General features: G+C 49.5%; 1 protein-coding gene across 7 annotated transcripts in view; it reads left to right on the forward strand.

Moving 5' to 3' along the window:
* Window positions 1-19,855, forward strand: part of PKIG (cAMP-dependent protein kinase inhibitor gamma) — a 111,151-nt gene that overhangs the window by 75,645 nt on the left and 15,651 nt on the right. For 5 of the 7 annotated variants that reach the window (XR_011025208.1, XM_068262881.1, XM_068262885.1 and 2 more), the window contains one exon: window positions 17,494-17,548. The exons of 1 other annotated variant lie outside the window; for it this stretch is intronic. The gene's annotated coding sequence lies outside the window, so the exon portion shown is untranslated. Of the gene's footprint in view, window positions 1-1,318; window positions 1,417-17,493; window positions 17,549-19,855 lie in introns of those variants that run through there. One more of the 7 variants, XM_068262884.1, reaches the window with a different exon arrangement.

Genomic DNA, 19,855 nt, shown 5'->3' on the forward strand with positions numbered 1-19,855 from the left:
TCCCTCAGCTGGACCGGCATGCTGGAGCTTGTGGTCCCTCAGCTGCTCCTGCATGCTGGAGGTTGTGGTTCCTCAGCTGGACCTGCATGCTGTAGGTTGTGGTTCCTCAGCTGGACCTGCATGCTGGAGCTTGTGGTTCCTCAGCTAGACCTGCATGCTGGAGCTTGTGGTTCCTCAGCTAGACCTGCATGCTGGAGCTTGTGGTTCCTCAGCTGGACCTGCATGCTGGAGGTTGTGGTCCCTCAGCTGGTCCTGCATGCTGGAGGTTGTGGTTCCTCAGCTGGTCCTACATGCTGGGGCTTGTGGTCCCTCAGCTGGACCTGCTGCAGCTTGTGGTCCCTCATCTAGACCTGCATGCTGGGGCTTGTGGTCCCTCAGCTGGACCTGCTGGAGCTTGTGGTCCCTCAGCTAGACCTGCATGCTGGAGCTTGTGGTTCCTCAGCTGGACCTGCATGCTGGAGCTTGTGGTTCCTCAGCTGGACCTGCTGGAGCTTGTGTTTCCTCAGCTTGTCCTGCATGCTGGAGCTTGTGGTTCCTCAGCTAGTCCTGCATGCTGGAGGTTGTGGTTCCTCAGCTAGTCCTACATGCTGGAGGTTGTGGTCCCTCAGCTGGACCGGCATGCTGGAGCTTGTGGTCCCTCAGCTGCTCCTGCATGCTGGAGGTTGTGGTTCCTCAGCTGGACCTGCATGCTGTAGGTTGTGGTTCCTCAGCTGGACCTGCATGCTGGAGCTTGTGGTTCCTCAGCTAGACCTGCATGCTGGAGCTTGTGGTTCCTCAGCTGGACCTGCATGCTGGAGCTTGTGGTTCCTCAGCTGGACCTGCATGCTGGAGGTTGTGGTTCTTCAGCTGGTCCTCCATGCTGGAGCTTGTGGTTCCTCAGCTGGTCCTGCATGCTGGGGCTTGTGGTTCCTCAGCTAGACCTGCATGCTGAAGCTTGTGGTTCCTCAGCTGGACCTGCATGCTGGAGCTTGTGGTCCCTCAGCTGCACCTGCTGGAGCTTGTTGTCCCTCAGCTAGACCTGCATGCTGGAGCTTGTGGTTCCTCAGCTGGACCTGCATGCTGGGGCTTGTGGTTCCTCAGCTGGAGCTTGTGGTCACTCGGCTGGACCTGCTGGATCTTCTGGTTCCTCAGCATCCGGAGGGTGAACCCCATCCCTGGCTGTACTGAGTGATGCTCAGCCTCATGATCTCTGGGATGTTCCTGGAAATGTGATTCTCCATAGAGGTGACCATATCCCTGAGAACAGAGAAGGAATCCTTTGTGAGGCAGATGCAGTGACATCACTGGCTCTGGTATTGGATTACACTGGAGGAGGGACCCACCCACTGCAGGCAGATCCCAGCATTAGGAGATGTTCAGTGCTGGCTGGCTCCTCTTCCATGGCTGCACACACTGGCTGACCAGGAGGCTGTGGGGGTAAGTCTGTATGGGGTCCTCTCTGGGATCCTCTCTCCTCACTGGTGGACTTGATGAACTTCATGCCATGTTGTATTGTAGACTGCCCAGTGCAGAACTCCGACATGCCAGCCTGCTCTCTGCTGCCATATGTTAGCTGGCCAATCAGAAGTCCTGGTCTCCTCTCAGCTGCTGGAAGCTCATTTCTGGTTGGTGACAGCCTAGCATCCCATTAAAGGGTCAGCGGACGCCACAGCTGGTTCACTCCTAGGCAGAGATGGACTGCATCCTCTCCCTGCCTTCCTCCTGAGTCTCACTTCTACAGCTGCACCCTCTGTTATGTAAAGGGGAAGGAGGCTGACTTTAATTAGTAGGCGGGCAGAGCTGGGACCTCCAAAGAAATAAGATTACTGATCTGGCCCCCTCCCCCACAAAAACAAGTTGGGTGTCACACTGAACTTTGCATACTGCCAAAAGTTCAGGACAGCCTTTTGAACTGGCTCCATAATATAGAATTCTGGTTATGAGGCTGACTCCCCCCCAGCCTGTCTGTGAATGCTGGGAGTTGTAGTTAGAGATTGTAGCTGTGTATTCCCCTGGCCTGTCTGTGAATGCTGAGAGTTGTAGTTAGTGATTGTAGCTGTATACTCCCCTTGGCCTGCCTGTGAATGCTGGAAGTTGTAGTTAGGGATTGTAGCTGTGTACACCCCCGGCCTGCCTGTGAATGCTGAGAGTTGTAGTTAGTGATTGTAGCTATGTATTCCCCTGGCCTGTCTGTGTGAATGCTGGGAGTTGTAGTTACTGATTGTAGCTGTGTACTCCCCTGGCCTGTCTGTGAATGCTGGGAGTTGTAGTTGCTGATTGTAGCTGTGTACTCCCCCGGCCTGTCTGTGAATTATAGTTACTAATTGTAGCTATGTACTCCGCCAGGCCTGTCTGTGAATGCTGGGAGTTGTAGTTAGTGATTGTAGCTTTGTACTCCCCTGGCCTGTCTGTGAATGCTGGGAGTTGTAGTTACTGATTGTAGCTGTGTACTCCCCCGGCCTGTCTGTGAATTGTAGTTACTGATTGTAGCTATGTACTCCGCCAGGCCTGTCTGTGAATGCTGGGAGTTGTAGTTAGTGATTGTAGCTGTGTACACCCCCGGCCTGCCTGTGAATGCTGGGAGTAGTAGTTACTGATTGTAGCTATGTACTCCACCAGGCCTGTCTGTGAATGCTGGGAGTTGTAGTTAGTGATTGTAGCTATGTACTCCCCTCGGCCTGCCTGTGAATGCTGGGAGTAGTAGTTACTGATTGTAGCTATGTACTCCACCAGGCCTGTCTGTGAATGCTGGGAGTTGTAGTTAGTGATTGTAGCTGTTCACTCCCCTCGGCCTGCCTGTGAATGCTGGGAGTAGTAGTTACTGATTGTAGCTATGTACTCTCCCCATCCTGCCTGTGAATGCTGGGAGTTGTAGTTGCTGATTGTAGCTATGTACTCCGCCAGGCCTGCCTGTGAATGCTGGGAGTTGTAGTTAGCAATTGTAGCTGTGTACTCCCCTTGGCCTGCCTGTGAATGCTGGTAGTTGTAGTTAGGGATTGTAGCTGTGTACTCCCCTCGGCCTGTCTGTGAATGCTGGGAGTTGTAGTTACTAATTGTAGCTATGTAGTCCTCCCAGCCTGCCTGTGAAGGCTGGGAGTTGTAGTTGATGATTGTAGCTGTGTACTCCCCCGGTCTGTCTGTGAATGCTGGGAGTTGTAGTTAGGGATTGTAGCTGTGTACTCCCCCCGGCCTGTCTGTGACTGCTGGGAGTTGTAGTTGGTGATAGTAGCAATGTAGTCCCCCTTGCCTCTCTGTGAATGCTGGGAGTTGTAGTTAGTGATTGTAGCTGTGTACACCCCTGGCCTGTCTGTGAATGCTGGGAGTTGTAGTTAGTGATTGTAGCTGTGTACTCTCCCTATCCTGTCTATGAATGCTGGGAGTTGTAGTTAGTGATTGTAGCTGTGTGCTCCTCTCGGCCTGCTTGTGAATGCTGGGAGTTGTAGTTTGTTTGTCTGTGTTTGTACAATCACTAACACAGAACATTTATATCGCGCTTTTCTCCTGGCGGACTCAAAGCGCCAGAGCTGCAGCCATTAGGACGCACTCTATAGGCAGTAGCAGTGTTAGGGAGACTTGCCTAAAGTCTCCTGCTGAATAGGTGCTGGCTTACTGAACAGGCAGAGCTGAGATTCGAACCCAGGTCTCCTGTGTTAGAGGCAGAGCCCTTAACCATTACACTATCCAGTAGCTATGTACTCCCTTTGGCCTGTCTGTGAATGCTGAGAGTAGTAGTAACTGATTGTGGCCGTGTACACCCCCGGCCTGTCTGTGAATGCTGGGAGTTGTAGTTACTGATTGTAGCTATGTACTCTCCCCGGGCTGTCTGTGAATGCTGGGAGTTGTAGTTACTGATTGTAGCTATGTACTCTCCCCGGGCTGTCTGTGAATGCTGGGAGTTGTAGTTACTGATTGTAGCTATGTACTCTCCCCGGGCTGTCTGTGAATGCTGAGAGTTGTAGTTACTGATTGTAGCTATGTACTCTCCCCGCCTGTCTGTGAATGCTGGTAGTTGTAGTTAGTGATTGTAGCTGTGTACACCCCCGGCCTGCCTGTGAATGCTGGGAGTTGTAGTTGGTGATTGTAGCTGTGTACACCCCCGGCCTGTCTGTGAATGCTGGGAGTTGTAGTTAGTGATTGTAGCTGTGTACTCCTCTCGGCCTGCTTGTGAATGCTGGGAGTTGTAGTTTGTTTGTCTGTGTTTGTACAATCACTAACACAGAACATTTATATCGCGCTTTTCTCCTGGCGGACTCAAAGCGCCAGAGCTGCAGCCATTAGGATGCACTCTATAGGCAGTAGCAGTGTTAGGGAGACTTGCCTAAAGTCTCCTGCTGAATAGGTGCTGGCTTACTGAACAGGCAGAGCTGACATTCGAACCCAGGTCTCCTGTGTTAGAGGCAGAGCCCTTAACCATTACACTATCCAATAGCTATGTACTCCCTTTGGCCCGTCTGTGAATGCTGAGAGTAGTAGTAACTGATTGTGGCCGTGTACACCCCCGGCCTGTCTGTGAATGCTGCGAGTTGTAGTTACTGATTGTAGCTATGTACTCTCCCCGGGCTGTCTGTGAATGCTGGGAGTTGTAGTTACTGATTGTAGCTATGTACTCTCCCCGGCCTATCTGTGAATGCTGGGAGTTGTAGTTACTGATTGTAGCTATGTACTCTCCCCGGCCTGTCTGTGAATGCTGGTAGTTGTAGTTAGTGATTGTAGCTGTGTACACCCTCGGCCTGCCTGTGAATGCTGGGAGTTGTAGTTGGTGATTGTAGCTGTGTACACCCCCGGCCTGTCTGTGAATGCTGGGAGTTGTAGTTGGTGATTGTAGCTGTGTACACCCCCGGCCTGTCTGTGAATGCTGAGAGTTGTAGTTGGTGATTGTAGCTGTGTACACCCCCGGCCTGTCTGTGAATGCTGGGAGTTGTAGTTACTGATTGTAGCTATGTACTCTCCCATCCTGTCTGTGAATTCTGGGAGTTGCAGTTACTGCTTGTAGCTATGTACTGCCCCTGGCCTGTTTGTGAATGCTGGGAGTTGTAGTTAGTGATTGTAGCTGTGTACTCCCCCCGGCCTCTCTGTGAATGCTGGGTGTTGTAGTTAGGGATTGTAGCTGTGTACTCACCCCAGCCTTTCTGTGAATGCTGGGAGTTTTAGTTAGTGCCCTGCCCAGTAGTATTATAGTTTTGCTAATAGAGGAGATATTACCAGTGAAGGTAAGTGATTGTCACTGTGGAATCCTCCTCTCAGTCTGTGGCATTCTGTGATGTAGTGCGCAGCGATTGTTAATGTGGATTCCTCCTCTCAGTCTGTGGCATGCTGTGACGTAGTGCGCAGCGATTGTCACTGTTGATTTCTCTTCTGCTACTAGATAGTAGAGTTTTCTTTCATGCTCCAATGTGTGAAAGTCTGGAAATAGTTCCATCATTTTCTGAAAGAAGGCTTCCCTGGTTGCAGTGCAGCAGGAAGTGGTTCTTGTCCTCCAGTGTTGGCACAGTGTCTCCTCTCTGGGTTTGTACGTCTGTCTGTGTATTGCCAGGTTGTAGGCACTCGGTCTGTAGACACTTGGGATTTGCCTCTCTCTATTTGTCCCACCACTAAGTCACGGCACTTTCCATACTGAGCCTGTTGTCAGTGGTTGGGATGGAGTTTGGGACTGAGCCTGTTGTCAGTGGTTGGGATGGAGTTTGGGACTGAGCCTGTTGTCAGTGGTTGGGATGGAGTTTGGGACTGAGCCTGTTGTCAGTGGTTGGGATGGAGTTTGGGACTGAGCCTGTTGTCAGTGGTTGGGATGGAGTTTGGGACTGAGCCTGTTGTCAGTGGTTGGGATGAAGTTTGGGACTGAGCCTGTTGTCAGTGGTTGGGATGGAGTTTGGGACTGAGCCTGTTGTCAGTGGTTGGGATGGAGTTTGGGACTGAGCCTGTTGTCAGTGGTTGGGATGGAGTTTGGGACTGAGCCTGTTGTCAGTGGTTGGGATGGAGTTTGGGACTGAGCCTGTTGTCAGTGGTTGGGATGGGGTTTGGGACTGAGCCTGTTGTCAGTGGTAGGGATGGAGTTTGGGACTGAGCCTGTTGTCAGTAGTTTTGATGGAGTTTGGGACTGAGCTTGTTGTCAGTGGTTGGGATGGAGTTTGGGACTGAGCTTGTTGTCAGTGGTAGGGATGGAGTTTGGGACTGAGCCTGTTGTCAGTGGTTGGGATGGAGTTTGGGACTGAGCCTGTTGTCAGTGGTTGGGATGGAGTTTGGGACTGAGCCTGTTGTCAGTGGTTGGGATGGAGTTTGGGACTGAACCTGTTGTCAGTGGTTGGGATGGAGTTTGGGACTGAGCCTGTTGTCAGCGGTTGGGATGGAGTTTGGGACTGAGCCTGTTGTCAGCGGTTGGGATGGAGTTTGGGACTGAGCCTGTTGTCAGTGGTTGGGATGGAGTTTGGGAATGAACCTGTTGTCAATGGTTGCAATGGAGTTTGGGACTGAGCCTGTTGTCAGTGGTTGGGATGGAGTTTAGGACTGAGCCTGTTGTCAGTGGTTGGGATGGAGTTTGGGACTGAGCCTGTTGTCAGTGGTTGGGATGGAGTTTGGGACTGAGCCTGTTGTCAGTGGTTGGGATGGAGTTTGGGACTGAGCCTGTTGTCAGTGGTTGGGATGGAGTTTGGGACTGAGCCTGTTGTCAGTGGTTGGGATGGAGTTTGGGACTGAACCTGTTGTCAGTGGTTGGGATGGAGTTTGGGACTGAGCCTGTTGTCAGCGGTTGGGATGGAGTTTGGGACTGAGCCTGTTGTCAGTGGTTGGGATGGAGTTTGGGAATGAACCTGTTGTCAATGGTTGCAATGGAGTTTGGGACTGAGCCTGTTGTCAGTGGTTGGGATGGAGTTTGGGACTGAGCCTGTTGTCAGTGGTTGGGATAGAGTTTGGGACTGAACCTGTTGTCAGTGGTTGGGATGGAGTTTGGGACTGAGCCTGTTGTCAGCGGTTGGGATGGAGTTTGGGACTGAGCCTGTTGTCAGCGGTTGGGATGGAGTTTGGGACTGAGCCTGTTGTCAGTGGTTGGGATGGAGTTTGGGAATGAACCTGTTGTCAATGGTTGCAATGGAGTTTGGGGCTGAGCCTGTTGTCAGTGGTTGGGATGGAGTTTGGGACTGAGCCTGTTGTCAGCGGTTGGGATGGAGTTTGGGACTGAGCCTGTTGTCAGCGGTTGGGATGGAGTTTGGGACTGAGCCTGTTGTCAGTGGTTGGGATGGAGTTTGGGAATGAACCTGTTGTCAATGGTTGCAATGGAGTTTGGGACTGAGCCTGTTGTCAGTGGTAGGGATGGAGTTTAGGACTGAGCCTGTTGTCAGTGGTTGGGATGGAGTTTGGGACTGAGCCTGTTGTCAGTGGTAGGGATGGAGTTTGGGACTGAGCCTGTTGTCAGTGGTTGGGATGGAGTTTGGGACTAAGCCTGTTGTCAGTGGTTGGAATGGAGTTTGGGACTGAGCCTGTTGTCAGTGGTTGGGATGAAGTTTGGGACTGAGCCTGTTGTCAGTGGTTGGGATGGAGTTTGGGACTGAGCCTGTTGTCAGTGGTTGGGATGGAGTTTGGGACTGAGCCTGTTGTCAGCGGTTGGGATGGAGTTTGGGACTGAGCCTGTTGTCAGCGGTTGGGATGGAGTTTGGGACTGAGCCTGTTGTCAGTGGTTGGGATGGAGTTTGGGAATGAACCTGTTGTCAATGGTTGCAATGGAGTTTGGGGCTGAGCCTGTTGTCAGTGGTTGGGATGGAGTTTGGGACTGAGCCTGTTGTCAGTGGTAGGGATGGAGTTTAGGACTGAGCCTGTTGTCAGTGGTTGGGATGGAGTTTGGGACTGAGCCTGTTGTCAGTGGTAGGGATGGAGTTTGGGACTGAGCCTGTTGTCAGTGGTTGGGATGGAGTTTGGGACTAAGCCTGTTGTCAGTGGTTGGAATGGAGTTTGGGACTGAGCCTGTTGTCAGTGGTTGGGATGGAGTTTGGGACTGAGCCTGTTGTCAGTGGTTTTGATGGAGTTTGGGACTGAGCCTGTTGTCAGTGGATGGGATGGAGTTTTGGACTGAGCCTGTTGTCAGTGGTTGGGATGGAGTTTGGGACTGAACCTGTTGTCAGCGGTTGGGATGGAGTTTGGGACTGAGCCTGTTGTCAGCGGTTGGGATGGAGTTTGGGACTGAGCCTGTTGTCAGTGGTTGGGATGGAGTTTGGGAATGAACCTGTTGTCAGTGATTGGGTAGGTGTTTGGGACTGAGCCTGTTGTCAGTGTTTGGGATGGAGTTTGGGAATTAACCTGTTGTCAATGGTTGCAATGGAGTTTGGGGCTGAGCCTGTTGTCAGTGGTTGGGATGAAGTTTTGTAGTCAGGAGTTTGGCACCCCCCCCCCTCCCCCTCCACATTGTCATCATCTGTATAATGAGATATGCGGCTGAGGGCTGTTCACAAATGAGGATGACAGATGGTATTAGTGAGGACAATAGTCAGCCTCACCTCAGCAGCTGCAGCAATAAACATGTCACCGGCTCAGCCTGCCATTGTCACGTCACTCCTCATACATTATATTATGTAATACATGTCACAGGGTGGGGGGCTTCTGTGCCAGCAGACCTCATTTTCACTCAGATGTTTTTACTTTTTTTGGAATGAAACAATGTTGCACAATCCAATAATACAAGGCACATTGTGATGTAATTAGAAGCTCGGTTATTGTGTGTCTGCTGCCTCCGGGTTCCAAGTCAAGCATCAGCTCTGTGTAGATCAGGAAAGAGCTTCTCCATTAGACATGTTTGTTTTATCTGCTCTTCTGTGCCCCTCCTGGACTGCCAGGGAGCTGTAATACCTCTGGTGGTCTGGGACACGCCCTCGCATAGAGCCCTGCAGAGATTAGGCGGGATACGCCCCCTCACATAGAGCCCTGCAGAGATTAGGCGGGACCCACCCCTCACATAGAGCCCTGCAGAGATTAGACAGGACCCGCCCCCTCACATAGAGCCCTGCAGAGATTAGACGGGACACACCTTCTCACACAGAGCCCTACAGAGATTAGGGAGGACACACCCTCTCACATAGAGCCCTGCAGAGATTAGACATGACACATCACCTCGCATAGAGCCCTGCAGAGATTAGGCGGGACACGCCCCCTCACATTGAGCCTTGCAGAGATTAGGCGGGACACGCACCCTCACATAGAGCCCTGCAGAGATTAGGCGGGACACGCACCCTCACATAGAGCCCTGCAGAGATTAGGCGGGACACACCTTCTCACACAGAGCCCTACAGAGATTAGGGAGGACACACCCTCTCACATAGAGCCCTGCAGAGATTAGACATGACACATCACCTCGCATAGAGCCCTGCAGAGATTAGGCGGGACACGCCCCCTCACATAGAGCCTTGCAGAGATTAGGCGGGACATGCACCCTCACATAGAGCCCTGCAGAGATTAGGCGGGACACGCACCCTCACATAGAGCCCTGCAGAGATTAGGCGGGACACACCTTCTCACATAGAGTCCTACAGAGATTAGGGAGCAGGGGCGGACTGACAACTCATGGGGCCCCCGGGCAGTAGGAGATTATGGGGCCCCGTAGCAGTGTCGCCCACATTTCATGTTATTTTTTACAGAGTAAGATCTAATAATTTACTGCCGACAGATATTTTATACTGATAAAAAAAACCACCCCTGCGTCGCGCGCCGAAAAATGGGTGTGGTCACGCAACAGAATTTGGGTGTGGTCAAGGGTGGGACAAAATATACATGACCTTGGCAGTGGTGTAAAAGGTCTGTCGGGAAAGTTTGAGCTCTGCCTAAAGGTGGCCACACACCAAACAATGTTTTAAATATCTGTTCAATTTAAGAATTGCAATCAATTTTTCTGACTGATTGTAACATTTAAAAAAATCTGACCAATGTACCACACACAGATGTTAAATTTTTCCCCAATTATGATAAAAATGATTGGAAGCTATGACAAAATTGCTAGGCTGTATATATCAATAAAGTGACAATCTAACACACTCCATACAATCTTTAGAAAGATTGAAGAAAAATATCTGGCATTGCGGATCGATAAAAATCGAAGAAAACTGGAAATCCGATGGGATTTTTCAGTCGAATAAAAAATAAAGCTTTTGATTTTTTTCGGGAGATCCGATCGTTTTTATCGAATTGCCGTAAAATAGGATCATTTTATTGTACAGTGTGTGGCCACCTTTAGTGTTTCCCCCCAAAATACATGTAATCTGACCGAATTTCACCAAAAATCTACGCCATTTGGCAGAGGTTCCTCCAAAATACCGATAATATGGCAGTCGTTCCCCCAAAATAGACGTAATCTGGCAGCAGCAGTTTCCCTAACATACACATAATTTGGCAGCGGTTGCCCAAAATGTGCATAATCTGGCAGCGGATCACCCAAAATACATGTAATCTTGCAGCAGTGGTTCCCCCAAACATACACAATCTGGCATCGGTTCCCCAAAAATACACATAATCTGGCAGCTGTTCCCCAAAATACACTTAATCTCGCAGCAGCGGTTCCCAAAAAATAGTTAATCTGGCAGCAGGTACCCCAAAATAGGTGCCCCCAGTATAGGTAACAGGTCTAAAGGTATCCCCAGTGGAAGTAACCAGGTGTATTGGTGTTCCCAGTACAGGTATCCAGGTCTATAGGTGTCCCCAGAATAGATAACCAGGTCTATAAGTGTCCCCAGTTTAGATAGTCAGGTTTATACGTGTCCCCAGAATAGGTAGCCAGGACTATAGGTGTCCCCAGAATAGGTAGCCAGGTCTATGGGTGTCTCCAGCATAGATAGCCAGGTCTACAGGTATCTCCAGAATAGGTATCCAGGTCTATAGGTGTCTCCAGTACAGATAGCCAGGTATATAGGTGTCTCCAGTATAGATAGCCAGGTCTATAGGTGTTCCCAGCATATGTAGCCAGGTCTATAGGTATTCCCAGTATATGTAGCAATGTGAATAGGTGTCCCCAGTATATGCAGACAGGTGTTTAGGTATCCCCAGTATATGTAGCCAGGTCTATAGGTGTCCCCAGTGTAGCCAGGTGTATAGGTATTCACAGTATATGTAGCCAGGTCTATAGGTGTCCCCAGTATAAATAGCCAGATGTATAGGTATTCCCAGTATATGCAGCCAGGTCTATAGATGTCCCCAGTAAAACCAGGTCTATAGGTGTCCCCAGTATATGTAGCCAGGTGTATAGGTGCCCCAGTATATGCAGCCATGTGTATAGGTGTCCCCAGTATAGCCAGGTCTATAGGTGTCCTCAGTATAAGGAGCCAGGTGTATAGGTATTCCCAGTATAGGTCTTAGGTGTCCCTAGTATGTAGCTAGGTCTATAGGTGTCCCCCAGGAGGGGAGGAGCGCATGGGAGAGCCAGGAAGCGGGGCCCCAAGGTGAGGGAAGGGGGGGGGGGAACATCCTACCCTCTCAGCCGCTCTACATACCGCTCCCTTTCACTGCGCTCCTCCCCTCCTGCTCAGGGTGCTCTGCCGGCCCCCCGACCACGGGCCCTTGGTCCGTGTCCGAGTGCCCGAATGGTCAGTCTGCCCCTGGGGAGGACACACCCTCTCACATAGAGCCCTGCACAGATTAGGCAGGACACACATTCTCACATAGAGCCCTGCAGAGATTAGGCAGGACACACCTTCTCACATAGAGCCTTGCAGAGATTAGACATGACACGCCCCTTCACATAGAGGCCTGCAGAGATTAGACATGACGCGCCTCCTAACATAGAGCCCTGCCGATATTTGGCGGGACATGCCCTCTCACATAGAGCCCTGCCAGTGGCGTAGCTACAAACCTCTGGGCCCTGATGCGGAATCTGGATGTGGGCCCCCACGGCAACAACCCCCCCCAACACCCGACGCACACACATATCTGAATCCCTATAGCTGTGCATGGCATGGCTATATCAATTCAGCTTTGCAGCAGCATGGGTGCCACGTTCAATTTGCAGACATACGCAGCACCCAGAGGAAATAGGGCAATTAGTAGCAAGATGCCTTTAATTAGATAGATTACTATCAGTATAGGCATAGAATAAAGATGCATACACACATTCAATTTTGATTGGTCAATCACTGACCAATTTTACCTCTGCATGTAGTATGAGGGCCAAGAGACTTTGAATACTGTGAACAGAGCTGGGCTCTCATAATACCTAGAAGTAGTAAAATTGGCTATTTAAAATCGTATGTGTGTACCAGGCTTTACAACTAATACTGTACATACAATACAGCTGGTTTACAATCAGTAAAGGGACAGAGCAACACCTTATACTGTACATACTGGAGGTAGCAGGGATCAGCACACACTGCAGCTAGTTTACTGTCAGTACAGGCACAGAGCAACACCTTATACTGTACATACAGGAGGTAACAGATTAGCAAACACTGCAGCTAGTTTACTATCAGTACAGGCACAGAGTAACAGCTTATACTGTACATGCTGGAGGCAGCAGAGATCACCACACGCTGCAGTTTACCATCAGTACAGGCACAGAGTAACAGCTTATACTGTACATACTGGAGGTAGCAAGGATCAGCACACGCTGCAGCTAGTTTACTATCAGTACAGGCACAGAGTAACAGCTTATACTGTACATACTGGAGGTAGAAGAGATCAGTACACACTGCAGCTAGTTTACTATCAGTACAGGCACAGAATAACAGCTTATACTGTACACATTGAAAGTAGCAGAGATCAGCCCGAACCTAGTGCTGGGAATACACGGCTCGATTCTGAGCTGACAAGATGGCTCAATAGATAATTTCCGACACGTCCGATCGTTTTGCCGCTCGATTCTGCATTGGGGACAATGGAAAAAGATAAGAAAAACAAGCGGAAAATAAGAGAATCGCCCACAGATTTGAGTGGCAAAAACGATTGGGCGCAGAATTGAGCCCCAGAATCAAGCCCCAGAATCAACCCGTGTATTCCCAGCATAAGGCCCGGCTCACACTTACGTTTAAAAACTTTGCTGCCAACACGCACATATATATACACACACACACTGCTGCTGACTGACACACACGCACGCACGCACACACCTTAGCACTGGGTCACAAAGCTGACTGGTAATACCAATTTGTATTATACAAACATGCCTAATTAAACTTAACACTTAAATAGGATAATAATACAAGTGCTTAACCATTCCAGAATACTAAAAACACTGCAATTATTTATTTATTTATTGTATTTATAAAGCGCCAACATATTACGCAGCGCTGGTGCAATAAAATGCTACATTATAAAGCATAAATTCCCTGGACAGATTATAGGACCAACACAACAAACATACCCAGGCAATCAGAGGTGAGCCTGGGGTGCCTGGCACCTGGGTGCAAGATTTTCTCTGGCGCCTATGGGAGTGTTTAAATTAACTGCGCCCAACCACATAACCACACCTATGTCCTGCCTAATCACACCCACACCTTCCACCTCTTTACGCATGCATGTGATACCCCATTCCTACCCCTCTTCCATTGGCTTGCTCCTGGCTGGCTTTGGCTGCCTGCGAGTCTGCTAGTCTCTGGACTGACGCAGGCTGAGAGGTTCTGCGAGTGCGACGCAGTCACACACTGCGTATTTATGGCTGCCTGCGGCCACCCTACTCTCGCTCGCTGTCATCGGCTCCTCCCCCCCGCCAAGCCCAAGCGTGAGGTGGGCTGCCTGTATCTTTCCCGTTGCGCTGCGCAGCCTGCCAGTGTTGCCAACCTTTCATGTTATTTTTTACTGACAAATACCTAAAAATTTACTGACAAAGATTATTTTTACTGACAGAATTTCCCCACTAAATGCACATAAGAGACACCGTTTCACCAGTAAATGCACATAATGACAGACAGCCTTTCATCAGTAAATGCACATAATGAGAGACAGCTTTTCCCCAGTAAATGCACATAATAAGAGACAGCTTTTCCCCAGTAAATGCACATAATGAGAGACAGCTTTTCCCCAGTAAATACACATAATAAGAAACCGCTTTTCACCAGCAAATGCACATAATAAGAGACAGCTTTTCCCCAGCAAATGCACATAATAAGAGACAGCTTTTCCCCAGTAAATGCACATAATGAGAGACAGCTTTTCACCAGTAAATGCACATAATAAGAGACAGCTTTTCACCAGTAAATGCACATAATAAGCCCTTTAGGCAGTGAGTGACAGGGAGCCCCTTTAGCTAGTGAGTGACAGGGAGCCCCCCCAGCCGCCGCTTCCCCCTTACCTTGCAGGCTGCGGCGTGTCAGACCTCAGGATCAACCCGACCAGTAAGAGCGGGCGCCAGACGCACCCGCTCTATATGCGGAAGTGATGTCACTTCCGCCTATCAGTGCGGACGCTAAGTCCTAGCGCCCGCATTATTGGTCGCCGCGGCGCTGCCTGATTGAGGTCTGACGGCTGGAGGGAGGGAGCGAGCGGCGACTAGAGCGGGGGGGGCCCGGTCCTCCAACACACAGCCCCCGGGGCCCTCCCCTGCCTCTTCAGGAGGCGGGCCCGGTCGCCACGGCGACCCCTGCGACTGCGGGCCCTACGCTGCAGAGATTAGACGGGACACACCTTGTCACATAGAGCCCTACAGAGATTAGGGAGGACACACCCTCTCACATAGAGCCCTGCAGAGATTGGACAGGACACATCCCCTCACAGAGCCCTGCAGAGATTAGACAGGACACACCCCTCACAGAGCCCTGCAGAGATTAGATGGGACACGCCCCCTCACATAGAGCCTTGCATATTGTGTGTGTAGCAGGATTGTGTGACCATGCATTGTATTGTGTGTGTAGCGGGATTGTATGAACATGCGTTGTATTGTGTGTGTAGCGGGATTGTGTGAACATGTGTTGTATTGTGTATGTAGCGGGATTGTGTGAACACGCGTTGTATTGTGTATGTAGCGGGATTGTGTGAACACGCGTTGTATTGTGTATGTAGCGGGATTGTGTGAACACGCGTTGTATTGTGTATGTAGCGGGATTGTGTGAACATGCATTGTATTGTGTATGTAGCGGGATTGTGTGAACATGCATTGTATTGTGTATGTAGCGGGATTGTGTGAACATGCGTTGTATTGTGTGTGTGTAGCGGGATTGTGTGAACATGCATTGTATTGTGTGTGTAGCGGGATTGTGTGAACATGCATTGTATTGTGTGTGTAGCGGGATTGTATGAACATGCGTTGTATTGTGTATGTAGCGGGATTGTGTGAACACGCGTTGTATTATGTGTGTAGCGGGATTGTGTGAACACGCGTTGTATTGTGTATGTAGCGGGATTGTATGAACATGCGTTGTATTGTGTGTGTGTGTGTGTGTAGCGGGATTGTGTGAACACGCGTTGTATTGTGTATGTAGCAGGATTGTGTGAACACGCGTTGTATTGTGTATGTAGCAGGATTGTGTGAACACGCGTTGTATTGTGTATGTAGCAGGATTGTGTGAACACGCGTTGTATTGTGTATATAGTGGGATTGTGTGAACACGCGTTGTATTGTGTATGCAGCGGGATTGTGTGAACACGCGTTGTATTGTGTATGTAGCGGGATTGTGTGAACACGCGTTGTATTGTGTATGTAGCGGGATTGTGTGAACATGCATTGTATTGTGTATGTAGCGGGATTGTGTGAACATGCGTTGTATTGTGTGTGTAGCGGGATTGTGTGAACATGCGTTGTATTGTGTATGTAGCAGGATTGTGTGAACATGCATTGTATTGTGTATGTAGCGGGATTGTGTGAACATGCGTTGTATTGTGTGTGTGTGTAGCGGGATTGTGTAAACATGCATTGTATTGTGTATGTAGCGGGATTGTGTGAACATGCATTGTATTGTGTATGTAGCGGGATTGTGTGAACATGCATTGTATTGTGTATGGAGCAGGATTGTGTGAACATGCGTTGTATTGTGTGTGTGTAGCGGGATTGTGTAAACATGCATTGTATTGTGTATGTAGCGGGATTGTGTGAACATGCATTGTATTGTGTATGGAGCAGGATTGTGTGAACATGCGTTGTATTGTGTATGTAGCGGGATTGTGTGAACATGCATTGTATTGTGTATGTAGCGGGATTGTGTGAACATGCATTGTATTGTGTATGTAGCAGGATTGTGTGAACATGCATTTTGTATTGTATATGTAGCGGGATTTTGTGAACATGTGTTGTATTGTGTATGTAGCGGGATTGTGTGAACATGCGTTGTATTGTGTATGTAGCGGGATTGTGTGAACATGCATTGTATTGTGTATGGAGCGGGATTGTGTGAACATGCGTTGTATTGTGTATGGAGCGGGATTGTGTGAACATGCGTTGTATTGTGTATGGAGCGGGATTGTGTGAACATGCGTTGTATTGTGTATGGAGCGGGATTGTGTGAACATGCATTGTATTGTGTATGGAGCGGGATTGTGTGAACATGCGTTGTATTGTGTATGTAGCGGGATTGTGTGAACATGCGTTGTATTGTGTATGTAGCGGGATTGTGTAAACATGCATTGTATTGTGTGTGTGTAGCGGGATTGTGTAAACATGCATTGTATTGTGTATGTAGCGGGATTGTGTGAACATGCGTTGTATTGTGTATGTAGCGGGATTGTGTGAACATGCGTTGTGTTGTGTATGTAGCGGGATTGTGTGAACATGCATTGTATTGTGTATGGAGCGGGATTGTGTGAACATGCGTTGTATTGTGTATGTAGCGGGATTGTGTGAACATGCATTGTATATGTAGCAGGATTGTGTGAACATGCGTTGTATTGTGTGTGTAGCAAGATTTTGTGAACATGTGTTGTATTGTGTATGTAGCGGGATTGTGTGAACATGCGTTGTATTGTGTGTGTAGCGGGATTGTGTGAACATGCGTTGTGTTGTGTATGTAACGGGATTGTGTGAACATGCGTTGTATTGTGTGTGTAGCGGGATTGTGTGAACATGCGTTGTATTGTGTGTGTAGCGGGATTGTGTGAACACGCGTTGTATTGTGTGTGTAGCGGGATTGTGTGAACATGGATTGTGTGAACATGCGCTATATTGTGTGTGTAGCGGGATTTTGTGAACATGCGTTGTATTATGTATGTAGCGGGATTGTGTGAACATGCGTCGTATTGTGTATGTAACAGGATTGTGTGAACATGCGTTGTATTGTGTGTGTAGCGGGATTGTGTGAACATGCGTTGTAGTGTGTGTGTAGCGGGATTGTGTGAACACGCGTTGTATTGTGTGTGTAGCGGGATTGTGTGAACATGCATTGTATTGTGTATGTAGCGGGATTGTGTGAACATGCGCTGTATTGTGTGTGTAGCGGGATTTTGTGAACATGCGTTGTATTATGTATGTAGCGGGATTGTGTGAACATGCGTCGTATTGTGTATGTAACAGGATTGTGTGAACATGCATTGTATTGTGTGTGTAGCAGGATTGTGTGAACATGCGTTGCATTGTTTATGTAGCATTTTATTGCTTATGTTGTGTGAACATGCGTTGCATTTTGTGTGTTGCAGGTCGCTGAGGAGTGGCATACAAATGTCAGAAGAATTGTACAGGATACGGCCTCTGGTAATGTAACTTATCCATGTCTTCACGTTTCATAATATGCTGATATTACCCATCTTCTCAAACATTACTGTGTAAAAGGGCCGGCTCTAGACTTTTTTCTGCCTGAGGCAAACTTGCTCAGCTTCATTTAATCTTCTCACATGACATGCTGCAGCTCAACACAATGGTGCACGGGCTGGCTGTGAGTCTGTGACAAACTATTCACCCTCAGCTGCTCCATTCCTCCTCAGTCAGGACAGCCGAAGTGCCACTTCCTCCCTTCTTCTGTGCAAGTCAAATGAAACACTGCTGCTCTCCTGCCTCCCCCTCCTTACTCACTGTCAGACTCCTCACACACCACAACCAGCTGCTTTTCCCCAATGATGCTCTCCTGCCTCCCACCTCCTCACTCACTGTCAGATGAACACAGTGAATCCAGTGCAGGAGACTTGGGTGCACAGAGAGTAACTTTGGCGCCGTCAGAAGACGGAGCTGAAGTTACTTTTAAAGCAATTGCTAGAAGCCAAATTATTTCATTCTCCACCATCCATGGAAACCTGGAGGGGGAATAGTATTTGATCCTGCTGCCGCACAAGTCCCGGCCGTGTTAGTCATATACCGGCTCTATCCTGCGCCCAAGTCTCCTGCGCTGATTCCTCTCGTACGCCTGTCAGACTCCTCACACAGCACAACAAGCTGATTTTCCCCAGTGATGCTCTCCTGCCTCCCTCCCTCCTCACTGTCAGACTCCTCACACAGCACAACAAGCTGCTTTTTCCCAATGATGACCTCCTTCACCTCGCTCTCCTTTTGCTTCTCTTCCTACTCTGATTGCATGCTGTTAGTGTAAACATACAGTACAAACCTGCTGCCGCTGTAATCTCTGCGCCTGATGCAAATGCTTCACCTTGCTTCATGAGAGTACTGGCCCTGGGCATCACAACTACACTGCTCTTTCCCCTCCCCCTCCTGGGCATGCCTGTGTTTTGCTGGTAGCCCAGTAGCCTGGCACTTGTGGCATCTGCGTCACTCCCCGTGGTGACCTGTCATTACCATGAGTGGAATGTGTCGTTCCCTTCCCCCCTGGAGACTTCATGAAAGCCGAGTGTTCCTGGAATCCCAGGACATGGCTGATCTCTGCGTTCCCTGCCAAGGAATGCCGGAGCTAGTGGCCATCTCTGATAAACACAGCTGGAGAAAGCGCTATTTGTGGCTCTGCTTCTCCCGTCCACAGAGGAGGGCTCCGGGCAAACCGAGATACAGCAGCTTTATCCAGGCTGAAGAGCCATGAAATAATTCCTGAATTCAGAAGGTGTCATTCCTGGAGATCTGTGCCTCCACTGAGCTGCACGTGGCAGGAGAAAGACAGCTGAACAATGGCTGGGCCACGTACATTCTGCAACCGTTATACTGACCTGCACGTGGCAGGAGAGAGATGAGACAGCTGAACAATGGCTGGGCCACGTACATTCTGCAACCGTTATACTGAGCTGCATGTGGCAGGAGAGAGGTGAGACAGCTGAACCGTGGCTGGGCCACTTACATTCTGCAACCGTTATACTGAGCTGCACGTGGCAGGAGAAAGACAGCTGAACCGTGGCTGGGCTACGTACATTATGCAACCATAGACAATAGGCAGGCAAATTTTAGAACCTACAGGGACTCTTTCTGGCCACAAAAGTGATGGGAAAGTTGTTTCAAGAGGTCTAACACCTGGACAGGGGCATGCTGGAGAGGGATCCATGGCAAAAGTCCCACCAAAAATTACGGAGTTGACACAGGGTTGTGTTTTAATCTCTAAAGGGCAGAAATCACAGTACATTTCTAAATTGGTGGAATAAAGTGCTTTAACCCTCCTGGCGGTACGCAGTTTCTGAGGCTGCATCCGCGGGAGGGATTTTTTTGAATTAAAGTTGTTTTATCCATTGTAGCTAGCACTAGGCTTGCTACCATTGTCTCCCAAGTTCCCCCGCACCCTTTTGATCCCCCCCCCCCCGATCGCCACCGCTATACGTTTCCTAGCCGCGATCCCGAGAGAGACGCAGCCTCCCCATTGAGCTTCAGTCGTCACTATGGCGATGATCGAACATGACGTTTGACGTCATTGACGTCATGCGCAATCCCGATCCTCCCCATAGTGAAGCCTGGAGCTGATTGGAGAGGCTGCGCCATTGCGGGATCTGGGGGGGTGTACGCATAACGGTGGCGATTGGGGGCGATTAATAATGAGCGGAGGGACTTGGGGGACAATGTTAGCAAGCGAAGTGCTAGTTACAAAGGCTAAAACAACTTTTATTCAAAAAAATCCCTCCCGGGGCAGAGAAATCC

This window comes from Hyperolius riggenbachi, chromosome 12, assembly GCF_040937935.1.
Source record: "Hyperolius riggenbachi isolate aHypRig1 chromosome 12, aHypRig1.pri, whole genome shotgun sequence".
Taxonomy (NCBI): Eukaryota; Metazoa; Chordata; class Amphibia; order Anura; family Hyperoliidae; genus Hyperolius; species Hyperolius riggenbachi.